Below are 14936 nucleotides of genomic sequence, written 5' to 3' on the forward strand. Positions count from 1 at the left end.
GGAGGTTGTGTTCAAAATACAAGAATTAAATGTCAGGCATTGAGTAGTAAGTTCCAAAAATAAAACAGTGGTAACAATATCAATGGATGAAGCTATTCAAGTCTTGAGACTAGGTGTGTTTTCTCTGAGAATGGCATGTGTGCAATTAGACACCAATGACAAGAACAAGTTGACCATTTTGAATTCAGAACTTATCAGGCTGAAACGGTCAAGGGCTTAACTCTGAGACAGATCAGTGGTCAGCAAGTTGTGATGTCAAGGAGCAATTAGTGATCTGAGGCAGGAGAGTGATCTTCCCTTCATCAGGCTGCTATAGTCAGTATGGATCAAAGGGGCCAGGGGAGGCGAGAGGAACACTGAGGAGGCCCCAACTGGATGATAGTAAGCCTGGAACGGCAAGTAGCAGCAGAGGTGAATGAAGGGTGGGGCTGATGAATGGAGTGGAGGTTCTGTGGCCTGGGCTTGTTGAAGGACTTGTAATAGAGTGAGAAAGAAAAAACCCTGAGGAGCTTAAATTGCCTCCAACTTGTGATTCTCTGATGTTCAGTACCTGATCTAGTCTTGGAGAGTTCTACAAGAAAGCTTTCTTGGGGACTAGGCAGAGTGTCTGGAAATCTGTTTCTGTTTCTTTTACTTCCTGCTTTGTTTGTCAGAATGTGTCTCTGCCATCCCTTAACTTTTGCAAGAAAACAAAAACACCTCTTGCCATCTCCTCAAAAAACTGGTACAAGGCGAGTGATGTGGTAGCGGTCTCTGTAAAAGAGTGCCAGCAGGGACACATGGTGTCCTCTGGCTGAGAGAGATGTCCGGAGTATTTGAATTTAATCAGACCGTAACATACTTCTTTGCCCTTTTACAATGATGATGACTAACTGGCTCCCGAGTGGGTGAATTATAATTTAGACGAAGGAGGGCAAATAAAATCACTCCTGGCTTGGGCCTCTTAAGACTTGATTGAGTCATAGCTGCACAGACCATAAATGAATATTCATGAAATGGATAACATGGAGACAGTTTTTATATCAAAGGAGTTTTTTTTTAAATATATTTCCCCTCTTTGCTTTGTCATTCCTCTGCTCGAAAGAGCTCTCAGCTCGTCCTTTTCTCTGATTTGACGTATGCTGCTGCTGAGGGCCCTAAAGTGGTGGAGGGAGTGAGAATGTCTGTGTGGTCTTAACTGTCATTTTCCATAGGTGAGCAGAATCTTACAGGCTCAAGATAGCAGTAAATTGAGAATTGCAGTATATCACAGGCTAGAGGTCAGTCTCCAGGTCAGAAAGTTTGGAGTCTGCAAAACCTTACTTAGACTGCAAGCAAATGGTAGTAGTTTCCTGAAAATTCTTTATTACTGAAGAGGTGTTACAATCTTGTTCTTAGACAGTAAATCCTCTCACTTGAAGGGGTGGGGGAAACTGTAAAGAAAATAAGTTCTGGAGGTAGCTGACAGACTTTGTCTTCTACAATCCCTGCTTCCTAAGGGTGGGTGTGATAGCTAAACACTGGCATCCATATGTTTTCTTTTATGGTTGGTCTGAAGCACTGCCTTGTAGGGCTTCAATATCTACAAAGTTGTTATTTAAACTGTGGTCATGACAATGGCTGCTCATTAGACCAAGGCATGCAGCTTTTTAGAGAATACAAAGAGTCATTTCCCCATTATGGCAGAGTTTATGGGAAAAGGAAAACTTACTCTATATTGGCCTCTGGCTCCATACATAGCTCTCTCTATAAATAAATGCACAGTATAGCTGATGTTTATTCTCCTAACTTTAGTTTTTTGTATGTCTTTTTTTGAACATATCTTTTAGAGTCTGTATTATAGCAGATGATTCTAGGAGTCTTTGGGGGATTTTTCCTTTGTCTTTACATTGCCTGGGAAATGTGGGAAAACACTCTACCACCGAGCTGCTTCTCTGGCTCTCCCAGGGACAAAAAAATGAGCACAAGAACTCCTCTGTGTATGTCTCTTCTGACATAGGAGACCAGTTAGAGGGGACACCTGCCATAAGTACAGGTGATACCATCCTGAAGGCTGGATGTCTAGAGGGGATAAAAGGGAAGAAAGGGAGTGACCAGGCATGCTCCCTTGTGTCAGCTTCCTGGTCTCTGGGAAGTTAGCTGCTTTGTGCAGCCATACTCCTCAAACCCTTCTATTGTTGGGCTGATACAAAACCTCTGAACCATAGTAAATCCTTCCTCCCCTAAACGGTTTCTAGCACATATTTGACCACAGCAATATAAAATTAACTAATGTAGGAATCTTTTGTCTAAGTGAGGGACAGAAACTGAAGGAGAGGATGTCTGGAGACCATTCCACCTGGATATTCATCCCATGTGCAGTCACCAAAGGTAGATGCTGATGTGGAAGTCAGGAAGTGCATGCTGATAAGAGCCTGATATAGATGTCTCCTTAGAGGTCTGCAAGAGTCTGACATATTCAGTGGCAGACGCTCACAGCTAGCCATTGAACTGATCATGGGGTTCCCAATGGAGGAGTTAGAGTGAAGACTATAGGAGCTGAAAGGGTTTGCAGCTCCATGAGGAGAGCAACAATACCAACCAACCAGAGCTCCCAGGGTCTAAACCACCAGCCTGGGAGCACTTAGAGAGGGATCCATGGCTCCAGCTGTATATGTAAGGGTGGAGGGCCCTGCTGGGCATAAGTGGGAGGAGAGGTCCTTGGTCTCATGAAGGCTGGATGCCCCAGTGGGTGGGAATTTGAGTGTGGGGAGGTGGGAGTGGGGGGGATGTAGGGGCACATCCACAGAGAAGCAGGAGGGGGGGTGAGGGGATAGGGGGTTCCTGGAGGGGGATGGGGTAAGGGGATAACATATGAAATGTAAATAAAATATCCAATAAAAATTATTAAAAGAAATAAAGGCTGAACTTGAAAAAAAAAGGAATCTTTTGTTTGAGGATTTTTTTTCCTTTTTTTTTTAATTTTTTTTTGAACATGAGATGCTTTTTTATAGCATGTTTTACAAGGGGAGGGGGTAAGAGGGGCCAGGTGGTGGAAAAGTACAGAATCTTCTCGGCCTGTGCCTTGAAACATGTCATGGTCTATACGGTACACTGCCTTGAATTATGATCTACTTGCTGTTCTTCAGAAGATATGGTACACTGCTTGAGTTATGGTCTCCCTGCTATTCTTAAGAAGATATGGTACACTGCTTTGAGTCTATCTGCAGTTGCTAAGCAGGCTCTTGCAGTTGCCAAGCTTCAGAGGACATTGTGCAGGTGGGGAAAGGTAGGGGTGAGGGTAAGGGCGAGGGTCCTGGCTTCTGGCATCTCCCCCTTCTCTGTTTAGTTAGAGAAGGCGTCTTATGATCAATCCCAACTATGTGAATTTTGAATTTGGATGTCTAATTATGGGGGATCTTAGACAAGTTCACAACCCCAAAACACTGATGTGAGACGAGTCACATCGATGGTCGAAGGCTTTAGGCTGTCGACGATGGGCAATGTCAAGGGACTCCGATGTGGTTTGACTATAGCATACTTTTCTCCCAATATCAATAATTTTCTAACATTCCCTCACCCATTTTAAGATTATAGTCAACTCTTTAGGCTTGGTAAGAATATGGCCAATATTTAGCGAGGATTTTATACTTGCTTTCTGGAAAGTGCCATGGAAGTTGGGCCACTGTTTAAGTATATTTCTTAAACTTTAGAGAGGTTCCAATAGAAGTACTGAAGCTAATACAGAGTGGGTTTCTATATGTCCAGATTTTTCTGTTGCTACTATCATATATTCATCACACCCAATGAACCAATAACATTTCTAACCTAAGTCCATGTTTTTTTAGCAGTCTATCCAAAGACCACATCCGAAAAATCACACATTTGTGGTCTGGATGTGCTGTGGTCTGGAGGTGAAATGTCCTCCTAGGCTTACCTGTGCCCACTTGGTCTCTAACTGGTGGCACAATGAGCTTTTGTGTGAAGAGGTTGGTCCCCAGGGAGGGACCTTTGAAGGTCACATCAGGATTCTGCTTCTGGCCTGAGGACTCTGCTTCTTCTCTGGCATGACAATGCTACCAAAGCCCTCAAACTCCAAACCATTGTGGCCTTCCCACAACGATGAGCCAAGCCTGATAAGCCATGAGTTAACAAAAAAGCTTTCCACACTCATGTGGCAGGCCACAGCAATTAACACTTCGTGTTTCTGTAGACTCTACATTATGACAGTTTCCCAGTCTTTGTTTGAGATAACCTTGACTCGCTCTGTACCTCCTATGTATCAAATAGCGTACCCTCGATGGATACAAGGGAGGAAAACTCCAATATCACCTTTTCAAGGTTACATAAAATATTTACAAAGATTGACCATCTACTTCCAAACCATGCTTCAAGAAGTCTGATAATCATAGCACATAAATTAGAAATTAATTACCAAAGATAATTAAAAGCCCACACAAATTTAAAAATCAGAGAGTACACATAAATAATGCATTTCCTCAAATGAGACGTTGAAAGTGAATTTAGAAATATTCAGCACTGACTGAATGTAACACAACTTTTGGGACACGGCTAAACTGGAACTTACAAGGGAAATTTGACCTTTAGATTTGTATCCCAAAGGGGGTAAAACTAGTTTTAAATTCACAGCATTATTACTTGTTAAGAAAAAGAGTCGGGATGTGGTTCACTGATGGAGCAGTTGTACGACAAAACCCAGGGTCCAGCTTCCAGTTGTAGGAAATACAAACATAAAGCAGAGAAAGAAAAAGAGAAAAGGCAAGGAGCAGGGAGCTGGTTCCAGAACTGCAACTTTGAAGTGAAGGATGCCCTGGCCCGTCCTGTCTGCCCACAGGCATATATACACAGTGGATGCAGCAAATTTACAGACTACAGGAAAGGAACTGAGTACACACTTCCAAGCAGAAATGGTAACTTAAAGTAATACCATGAAGCCGTTTCCACAATCGTTAGTGAGAGCATGCTTTTACTTGCAGTGTATCCATTGTTTTCCCTGCTAGTCCCAGTCAGCCGTTGATGTTGACATCTTGCTTGGAAAGAGCTAAGTACCTATCCTTCTGGGAAAAATAATGATGATATTATTAATAATAATTATATCCCTTCTGCTTAGCTACAATACCATTGCCACTTCAAAGACATTATTGTAAATTCCAGATGATTACCAGTGAGTCCAGATTCCATTGCTGTAATTGCCTTGGGCATCTTTCACAGAGCCTTGCTTTTCTTTCCTTCCCTGTGTGATCTGTGGGTATGCTCTGTTGTTAAGCTTTTCCTTTGTTTCTTAGAGTCTAGTGTCTACACTCTAATCAGTTCTCTTCCACTTAAAATATGAGACTGGCCTTTTGAAGCACTTTGGTGGTAGTCCATGAAAACACTCTCAAGTCAGGGTTGGACTCACACAGACTAGGCCAGTGTTCTACACTGAGCCACTCTCCCAACTCAGATTATTTCTTCACTGTCATTTGACTGGTTCTTCTGTTCTTAGAACTTCTGCAAAGTGGAAGTTAACTGCTATAAGACTCAATTCCATTCTCCTTAAATCCATTAGGCTGGAAGTCATCACAGACAACGTCCCAATTTGGAGCTGTGGTCCATGCGTCACTGATACAGACTGCACTGGTATTGGTGACTAGATTGACCATTGGCTTTTTTCAGCACAATGATACAATTCCTCCTTGAGTTAGTGACGTGTTTGGTGATGTTTTGGTTCTATGAGAATACCCTCTTCTCCCTGTTCTCTACAGCGCTTTGCATAGTTGTTTTAGCTTTATTTGCTTGACTTGGTTATATTTGGGCTTAACTTTTGGAGTGTGGAAATATTTCAAGTAGTGTGGGCCTTCCTTTTCTTAGTGTAAAATAGAGTTACTGAGCAGAAAAAGATGGAGACCAAAAGATGAATTCCTTTTACGGAATTTAAACAAAGATTCCAACATTCCAATAATAATTTCTCACCCTGAGTATACCCATAGAGATACCTGCTTTAGTTTAAACCATTTATAGGAAGCATGAAGGGCTTCTGGCTAGAAGCCTTTCCCATAAGCAAGATCTAGGATATAATGATATTTATTAAATACATGTGTGTACAGATATACTCTGAAGCCATTAAAGGATGACAGGAGTATACTTAAAGACAAAATATTCTACAGTGTAAATTAGAATACAAGTCAGACACAGACTCATTCCTTTCCTGAAAGCCCAGGTGCCACTATAGATAGACAGGTTGGAAGGTTGGAATTTCCAGACTCATTTCATATCAAGATTAGGGCTTCATTTCAGTAGTATGATAAACAGACTTCTGACTTGAAATAAGTATCTGATGCATTTTCTTCTCAATATCAAATACCTACACATGTGTGATTCTGCTCACAGGTCACCTCCACCCTCCTGTCCCTTTGCTTCTAAGCTTTCCCAAATCAGCTTCAGTTAAAAAAATAAGGGAGAGGTAGGGTCCTGCAGAACATCTGGCAAGCACAGAAGGCACAGTTCCAAGTGCATAGACCCTCACCTCAGTCTATGCAGGAAACCTTATGCTCCCTTGTGTGTTTGTACACAGCTATGCATCTTTCCACATGCAGCCCCTTGCCTGTAGTCTTCTCCCACCATGAGCAATTCTTAGACTTCTTTATCTTCTTAATTCCCTGCTTGCATGCCCTTTCCAATTTTTTTCTCATCAACTTTAAGTCTAAGGCTATTACAGTAAGGAGAAGGAAATAAAAGCTCTTTTAGTTCCTCAGTTATTATTTAAATGAAAAGTGTTTTTCAACATTAAATAAATGTTCTATTATTCCTTTATGTTTCTTAAATAATGAATACTAACACATAGAAAAATGGGTACCTTTTTATTGTCTTACATTGGGGGAAGGCTCTAGTGTGGATGGTCTTTAGGGCACAGATAAGAATAAACAGGTCAGTACAAGGAAGGAGATTTACAGCTGAAGAGAGCAAGACTCTGGTAAGTGATAGGACAGAAATCAGAGGCAGAAATTCAGGCAAGGGCTCTGCTACTAGTGGACTGAAGAAGAGATAGGGGATTAAAGTTACAGTTAGAATTAAATTTATTAAAGTCAAATTTAAGCAAAAGCAGAATTTACTGTCTCATTCATAGAAGGAAACTGGTTTATCCTTTTACTTGTCCGTTTTTCCTCTTCCTCATTTCTACTCTTGATTCAGCACACTCTGTAAAATGTAAACATGCCTGTAAATTAAGTGGAGAAGCCCCACTCCCCCACCATCATTTCCAGCAAAAATAGGTTAGCATGTGGCCCATACCTGGCCACACACAGGTAGGTACACATGCACAGTTGGCTTTTGCCTGGCAGGGGTTTTCTCCCAAAAACAGCCTCAGGAGAAGGCCTGGGTCTTTAAGGAGTGTTGACGTCAGAAGACTGGATGTGTAACAGAACTACTTGACAAACACTCCCTAGGACAAAAGCCTGTACCACTGCACGTCACTGTAAAACACAGTACAGTGTTCACTATTGCTCCCCTTGAAAAAGTCTCTAGTACACTTCAAGTGTTTCTCATTTTTAGAGAAAAAAAAATTCGATGCGGCTGGTCCTTCTGACTGATGAGGAGAAACTGACTTTAAATCAGCAACAGTATCACCTGACCCTTCACTGTGAAATGCTTAGGGAGAGTGCTGATGAGGTAACATGTGAAATTCAGGACTAGAATGGGGCTCTAGAATGGAAAGGTTTTGATTCCTAAACGGTCCCACCCAAGTTATTTCAGAAACACAGATCCTTTGGGCTCCAGTCATATGAGAAGCTCTCCCAAATACTAGTTTTCTAAAAGCTGTTGTTCCTACCAGCTGGTGCCTTTCTTTGCTTAGATGAAATTTTTAACATAACAGGCAAGCAGTCCAATGGCGAAGACTTTTTTCCAGGTGCATTTTGTGTATTTACTTATATAATTATTTATTTTATGTATATTAGCATTTTGCCTGCATGTATGTCTGTGTACCATCTGTGTACCTGGTGCTCACAGCGTACAGTAGAGGGCATCAGATTCCCAGAACTGGGACCACAGATGTTTGTAAGCCACCATGAGGACGCTGGGAACTGAACCAGTGTCCTCTGCAAGATCACAGAACCCTCTCTCCAGCACCTCTCTAAGTGCATACTCATTGAAAGTTAGCTTCTTTTCCGCTGTACTTGTTTGTTTTGTAACTCATAACTAGGATTTCTCAAAGCTTTTGTTTGTTTTCAGTTCTGCTTACAAACCGTCTTGTTCACGAACCAGAGTGGCCTTGTGCGGCCCGCAGAGCCCCATCTGCATGCACTCATTTTGTAAATGAGGATGCTCACATGACTGACCTTCTGTTTCCTACCTGTGAAATGGAGAGTGTTAATAATGTGCTGTTAATAGTTATTAACCAGAATTAATAGCACAGGTGATGCTCAGAGCCTGTTGCATCATCATCTTATCTAATTTCCCCCAAAGCACGAACCACTTCCTCCTGCATTGGGCTTCTCGGTGTAAAAACAGCATCCAACAGTTATGTAAAAAATGCCATAGAAATAGCTTCTAATTTGATTTTATTTTATCCTGTAACAAATAGCTGGAGACTGGAGTCTAGTTACAGGTCCTATTCCTTTTAAGAGAGCAGCCACTGGCAAACTGGAAGAGGTGAACTTGCCACCACCACTCAGAGGGTCCCCTGATTCTCCCTGTTGTGGCTCCCTTAGAAAATTGGTTGGCAAACTATAACCCATGCTCTAAATTCAACCTAACAACTTATTTTTGTACAGTTTGCAAGATATGAACTCTTGCTTTATATTTTTATGTAAATAAAGATATAATTATTAATTCTTCCACTTTTTAAACAAATACATAGTTTAAATGCGTTAGTGTTTTGTTTACACGTATGTTTGTACACCATATGTGTCCCTGGTACCCACAGAGGACTGAAGAAGGCACTAGATACCCTAGAACTAGATTTTCAAGCAATTATAAGCTGGCATGTGGATGCTGGAAATAGAATCCAGGCCCTGGAAAAGCAGCCAGTGATCTTAACCACTGAGCCATCCCTCCAGTGCCCTTCCTCTTTTTCTATGTTGGAAAACACCCACTTCTAATGAAGATAGGCCTTGCTTGCCTAGATGGCCACTATGCATCTTGGTTGACACAATGGCTTGGCATACAAGAAATAGAGGTTCTGAGAACCACCCAGGAAACTTAATGAAACACCCACCCAGAACACCACCATAGAAATATCGAAGCTGGGAAGAGGTTGGACAAGTGTGCTTTTGTTTATGCTCCATATGTAACTTGGATCCTAGGCTAGGAGCTGCTGTAGTGGAGAGGGCTCAGGAAACAGTAGCCTGTAGTAAATGACTTGAGGTGTCTACCAATGGTGTTTTCTCTCTGTGTGTTTCTGGATGCTGTCAGAAGGAGTCAAGATTTCTCATCAGGCCATAGCATGCTACTATCTTCATCCCTGATCCAATCACTCTCATTTGCAGAGGTCTGATTGCCTCTCCAGCATCCCTGGCTGCTTCTCCAGCATCCCTGGCTGCCTCTCCTTTACCATCACTTGCTGTCAGGGTTCATAACTTTTTTGCTACCTTACCCTTTTGTGGCATGAGCCTTTGCTCTTTTACTTGCTTTTCCTATTGATTCTTGTCTGTTTCCCTCTCTTCCTCTGTAACCTTCTTGGCATTTGTTTCTTACTGTTGCTAAACTTATCAGTAGCACCAGCTTCCTGCCAATAACATCACCATTTTCAACTCATCACAATTTTTTTATTACTGTTTAAATTAGTTTTACCCTGTGCTTCATACCAGGAAATAAATCTCTAGGCTCTCCTTTCCCTGCTATCTAAATTACTGTCTCTGCTAGTAGGTTATTTGCAGCAATTTTGAGCCAATATAAAAATAAGAAAATGTAACTTCTATATTTATAGAAAAGGAAACTGAGGCCCTCGGAGAGAAATACACTGCCCTAGGTCACAGAGACAGCTTACTGCAGAGCTGGACAACAAGTTTGTTGTATTCCATTCACATTTCCTTCCTGCTGTGTTGTGTAGCAATTTCCTAAGGCTCGCAATGCTCTAAATGGAGGTGAAATGTTCCATTCTGGTGGGAAGCTTCTTAAGAATTGGGAAATTCTAGTGGGAGGGTCATTAAAACTGAGGAAGTAAACAACCTAGAAGCCTCAGGAAAGCCCTGAAACTAACTAAATGCACTAGATCCCTTTCTCCTGAAGCTTATGTGAGTAGTATGGGCTGCTGAGAAACACTCTATCTGCTTGCCAGCTGTACAGTAACCTTCAGGTCCCAGCTTTCCTGAGGAATTGTCTGTGCTGGGAGGGGATTTGATGCTGCTGCAGCCATGCTGGGAGGGGATTTGGTGGTGCAGCTGTCTCTGAGTCATTCCTGCTCCATGAGTAACCACTTGTCCTTCTCCTGTGACTACAATAAACCACATTGGTTCACTAAGCTGGACTTTGGTGATGTCCTTCCTTTGGCCTGTCATCAGTTATTCATATCAACCCAGGAACAGAGTCGTAAAACATGCTGCTCCAGGGGCTAACCCCTGACTTTGGGATAACTGATTGCCTCTCTGGCCTATACACTTTCTCAGAACTGTTCCTTACTACACTATTAATTTGAAGATGCAAAGGAAAAGGGCGTGTTGCTGGTGGTAGCCATGTGGAAGTATTGGAGACTTGTTAACAGTTTGGTGTTGATGACAGACCAGAAGACCCAGATCTACCCGCAAAGCTTCCATAAGGAAGAGAACCAGGAATTGGCAGATGCCCCATTATACCGCAGAGAGCTCCTCCCTCAGTGACTTGATCCTCCATAGCTGCCCACTGCAGCCTCATGTATGCACTGTCCAATTCAGTCAAGTCCAAGTATAATTACAATTCAGTCTTAGTTTTTGGGCAGGCACTGATGCACTGAATTCTAGGTTTCTTTATCAGGTAGTATAAATATTTTCAAGAGAGCTGCAAATTCTTTCAAACAGTGCAGCTCCAAGTGCTTTGTAGGATAAATTTTTCCAGTGAAGAAAGATTATAAAGAACCCACATTGTCCCTTTAGGCCCAGGACTGTGATTCTGACTCAGCAGTACAAGCTATGTACCACCTCTGGCACTCTTCCTGCCATCCCCATGTGGCCCTGTCCTCCCTTGAGACCAGAGGCTCCTTAGCAGTCATGTCTGTCTTTGATTAATTTTATGTTTCCATAGAATTGAGGGCAGGGCATGACACATGAAAAACTCCAGTGAATGACTCCAGTAAATATATACTGTATACTAAACAAAACTGTAATTTAATTTAATGTCCTTTATCTTATATTAGCTTAAAAAACACAGTTGTATTCAATTCAGTGGTTAAAAAAATACTGCTGGTAAAGAAGAACAAATGTTGAAACTGGCTGCAGATCAAGCACGAATCAAATTAATTTCCTCTCCTCCAGAGGGAAGACTGATTCTTTGGAGCATACGTGGTAAGCAGAAACCTAAGAGGACAGAAGGGCTGGGCCCAGTGCCCCAGCAATATGTGCTCACAGGTGTGAGCTCTACTACTTGAGACTTACCTCAGTCTTTTGCACAAGACTCTGAGATGTCATTTGAACTCATAATTCTAAGCAAAACGGCAATACAGAGTGGCATGTCAGAAACCAGGTTTTAGATCCAGATTCAACACTGAGAAATTGATTTTCTGAAGCTTTGTCTTTTGGTGACAACCTGGGCTACAATCAAACCTCTGTCCTTCCTAGGGCACAAACAGGAAAAAAGTGAAGCTGAAGGAAGATAAAACTCCAGGAACTATGGAGCCTGAGGAAGGGATGTCACTATGAAGACTGATGGCCCTGATGCTTACAAACATCCCATTTTATAAGATTTTGATGAATAAAATGATAGTGCTGAGATATACGCCCCAGCTTTCTTAGTTATTTCTCTGTTGAGAGACACCTAGGTTGGTCCTTTAAGTTCCTTGCCAGGAACTCCTAAAAACACCTCTGGCAGAGCAGCTAGTATCTGTACTGTATAACAAAGTACTTAGTTGGTACTTAGTTAGTACTTAGTTGTTACTTTGTTAACGAAGTACTGGATAAGCCCTTTGTTTTCTAATCAATGCTACAGACATGACTGTCTCAGGTTAGCCAATAAAAAATGGTTTGAGGACAGTTCTGGGGATTTTGTTTGTTTGTTTGTTTGATTGGTTAGTTTGGTTTGGTTTTTCGTTTGCTTGTCTATCTAATTTTCTCTTTTAGAATTCTTCTAAACGCTACTCATTTTCCTTTGTATCAACACATAAAACAAATTCAAGACTATTAAAAGATAAGGAGAGGGTGGGCCAGAAAGAAAGAAGAGGACAAAGGTCTAATCTAAATTAAGCATAGCTATGAGAGGTATGAATACCGTTGGCATCACTCAATCCACAGAACAACTTTTGAGGGAGGCACCCAAGCTCACAGAGCTGGTCAGTGACTCCTCTAGGACCATGCCATCCATGTCTGACCTTTGCATTTTGACCTCTAAGCTAATTATAAGCTACGTGAAGGATTTGTATTTATACTTCTCCTTGGTGGTATAAGCTCTCCCCGATGCCCTCTGAATGTCTAGAAGCCTCCACGCTCATTTGGAATCTTTGCTCTAGACTGTGGCGCTGATCAGCATCCCACTGGGCATGCTAGAAACTCGATGTGTCCAGTGCAGCTGCAGATTCCTTTTACTGTTTAGAAAAATTCGAGGCAATTTGGGAAGGTTTTCTGGCCCAAGATAATCATATTTAAATATCTTGATCTTGTTTGGGATTACAGCAACTCTGTTCAGTATTCTACGTAGTTATGGCAACAAAGGAATGTGAATGTGCCCAAAGGGGGCTGCTAACCTTTATGTTACTTTGTTAACCTCATACAATCTCTATGTGGTGTCATTTCCTGCATCTGTAGTGGATGACTTTATTAGAATGGCCCAAGGAAACTAACATATTGCCAACGTTGGGTTGTGCTGGGTGAGTGGGGAGAAGCTGGTGAATGACTGAGGAACAGATTATCAGCACTAATACAGGCCGATAGTCAGTAATTGCTCAAGGCCTGTAACCTCATCGGACCTCAGTTTTATCCACAAAATAGGATTCAGTGTTTACAATCCTTTTCTTCCCAAGGATGAGGTTGAAGTGTTCATTTGAAAACATTTTCTAGGGTTGCAAAGTTATATTAAATTCCTATTACTTGGGAAGAGAATACTTTTGGTGTGGTAAAGGAAGAAACAAAGTACCAATCATGGGACTAAAGCATAATACCTTGATTTATTTTCTCCTAATCAGTCAGAGAGTGAGGTTCATTTTTCCTCAAATTATTTAACACATGAGAATCAGGAGCAGGAACCATGAGTTTACACGTCTCCTTCTCTTGAAAGGAAAATGTGCTGCTATCCAACTGCTTTCTCCACCAGGAGACAATGAATGATGGTACCTCCCTCATTAGAGGACCCATATCATTTCAGAGAAGTCTTGTTAATTTATCACCATCTTGTGTTCTTGTATGTGCTCACATCTGTTCAGTGTCCGTGAGACTATCTCCCTCCCCAGAGGGTTAGCTCATGGTGTCGGTATTCCATGTCTTCCCTCTTCCTGTGCCTGGTGCATGGTAGGAACATTTGCATGTTCTGGGTACACTCGTAAACAGCTTGTGTGAGAGAGGCAAGACCTAATATTAAAACCTTTTAGGATGGCTCAGAGCTCCAGTTTAATTTTTAGCAGCATTTGTAAAAATTTGTAAAAATGTGAAAATAAACAAGACACAATGTATAGGAGCCTCAAGAATGTAGAAAAGAGATCTAAAGCGAAATTTGCCTGCCTAGCTGAAAGAAACATGGAAGCTAAATGAGGGAAAAGACAGCGTGATGGTTAGTGTCCTGTGCCAATGTGGTTGGGTGGCAGCACTCTGTTATTTAATCGAATATGAATTAATCAGGGTGTTATTGTGGATGCATTTTGTTAATGTGGTTAACATCTTTAGTTGGTTGACTTTACATGCAAGGAGATTGCTCTGGATGACAGCTACAGGGAACAGTTGAAAGCTTTGGGATTTCTCAGAAAAAACACACGTCTTGATGGTCAGCTTTTGCCTGAGCCTGGAGTCTACGGGCCTGCCTTACAACTTCTGTCATGACAGTCCCATCAGTCAATGCATGGGAAATGTTGTTTAAATTCCTTCCCTTGGGGAGGTGTAAAGCCAGTCTACCCCTCTTCTTGAGGTCCCTAGAACAATCCAACAAACCCAGACATGATTCTATCAAAGTACTCCCTGGGAAGCCAGTTAATGTATTGGGCTGTCTTGTAGAGCTTGGGTGAGAAGATACTCACAGGGCTGTGAGCACCCTTCTTCATTTTGCAGCACTTGAAAAGCCTTACCCAACAGGGTCAAGGCTATTGATGAGCCCTGCCAACTCTTCTCCTGCCCCTTCCTACTTATACTCCTCTCCTGGACAGGTGCTGAGTTTCCAGGTAGAAGGGAACAGATGGACACTCAGGAGAGAATCTTGTGTCCTACCTTACCACAGTGTAAACCATTGATAAGCTAGCTGGGATGACCTTTTGAAAGACGGGTACAGCTAAACTTGCCAAGATGGCTGCTTGGCTTACAGAACAAACACTCATGGCAAGAATAAATAAACTAGGCACATAATATATACAATTTCAAGGAATATACATTTATAACATATTAAATATATCCTTACATATACACAAGTAGTTTCTAGAAAATGCTGACGGGAATGAGTATGTTGATCAATATGGAAGGATAGGAAATGAAGGACAGAACTGAAGGAGAGAGCCAGAAGCCTCACTGTCTGATCCACAGGAGACAGGGGATGGAAACTCGGCACAGCTGTTTCTCTAGCTTCCTTGGAAACTGCAGAGAGCTGGAAAGCTTTCCACCTCCCCAGGTCTTCACTGGAGTTGGGCTGCCACTTGTCTCATGGGTTGATCGTTGAAGATG

The sequence above is a fragment of the Grammomys surdaster genome, unplaced genomic scaffold, assembly GCF_004785775.1.
Source record: "Grammomys surdaster isolate TR1022 unplaced genomic scaffold, NIH_TR_1.0 1166, whole genome shotgun sequence".
NCBI lineage: Eukaryota > Metazoa > Chordata > Mammalia > Rodentia > Muridae > Grammomys > Grammomys surdaster.